A 1659-nucleotide genomic window follows, 5' to 3' on the forward strand; every position below is an offset into this window, starting at 1 on the left:
TTTGGGGAGAAGGACAGTCTGTCTTGTCTCTGGAGTAACTAGGTAGTGGCAGCTGTGTTTCTCAACTTTTAAAATAGCAAATATGTCTAAACTTCAGAGAATGTGTATGTCCACAAAACTAGCACCATCAGTATGTGGGGGAGACTCTTGCTCTACCCAAATCAACAGGGGCTTTTACTCCTCTGCTCACAAAAGGGGGTTTAGCAACCCCTACAAAACACAACTACCAGTTTCCTGCCCTCTCTGAGCCACTGTTTTCACTTTGCACTCTGTAGTACCAAGTAGCTTCTTCCCTGTGGTTTCCCCATCTCATCTCTGCCTTCTGCCCTCCATTTTGCAAATCCTCTTTTCCCCTGCACACTATACGGAGGAGTTTGCCCTTCTCTCTTCCTCAGCCCTTACTTCCTCATTGTCTCCTAATTGTTATACCTTTGTCCTGCTATCCCCATCTGTTTCCCTCTTGCCCTCCCACTTCAACCTTCTGTCTCACTTTGGTCAGCAGTTTCTTTTCCCCATTCCTTTCCTTCCCCTCCCATGACAAGGGGTAAGAGAGGGGAAAGCTAGTGGGTACAGTGTGCACAGTGGTTAAAGCTACAGCCTCAGCACCCTGAGGTCATAGGTTCAATCCCACACTGCTCCTTGTGACCCTGGGCAAGTCACTTAATCCCCCCAATGCCCCAGGTACATTAGATAGATTGTGAGCCTGCTGAGACAGACAGAAAAAATGCTTGAGTACCTGAATAAATTAATGTAAATCATTCTGAGTTCCCTAGGGAGAACAGTATAGAAAATATAATAAAGAATAGAAAGAATACACTGGTAATGGTGGTGGTAGGATATGTTTTGTAGAGACCACTGAATTCCAGTTGTTGTTTGGTAGACAGGAGGTGTTAGGTCAGGCCTATCTAAATCCAAGTAGATTTTTTTTTTTTTTTTGTATTTTCAAATTTCTTGATAACTGTCTCACCACTTCCTCTCAAAACTATGGTAAACACTCAGCGGGGAGCCACCATTGAAGAGAGATTCCTATTAGGAATTTTATGTGTTGTGGTGTTTTTTTTTTTTAATTTGAAGAACATTCAAATACATGTAATAACTTCAAGAAAAAATAGCACAGAATCAAAATCAGATATTTATTCACCATAGAAAGTGTGACCCCCCACCCCCATACAACAATAATGTCTTGTTTCTAACCCTTTGCAGTTCATTACCCAAGTCAATCAGTCCACCTTGAGGGCCAACAGGCCAAATTACCTCAGGCATTTATATATCCAACAATGCTTGAAGAGTAACCACCAACTGTCATTTGTTTTGCCTCTCATCCCAGATTATATCCATTTTACATATTTCCCACAGTTTGCCCTGTGGAATATCTGCTCTGTCTCTAACAACTTGCTTACATCCACAATCTCTTTATCTCTCGAGCTCTCCACCTGCTTGCACTAACTGAGACCTGGCTCTGCCCTGAAGACTGTTTCAGCTGCCGCCCTGTATCATGGAGGTTACCTTTTCTCCCATACACCTCGCCTAGTTGGTCACGGAGGTGATATTGGGCTGTTACTCTTACCCTCTTGTAGATTTCAACTTCTTCTTCCACCTCAGTCTCACTAGTTTTCTTCCTTCAAAGTGCACTCCATCTGTCTATTCACTCTGCTACCT

This window comes from Geotrypetes seraphini, chromosome 3 (genome assembly GCF_902459505.1).
Source record: "Geotrypetes seraphini chromosome 3, aGeoSer1.1, whole genome shotgun sequence".
Classification (NCBI taxonomy): Eukaryota; Metazoa; Chordata; class Amphibia; order Gymnophiona; family Dermophiidae; genus Geotrypetes; species Geotrypetes seraphini.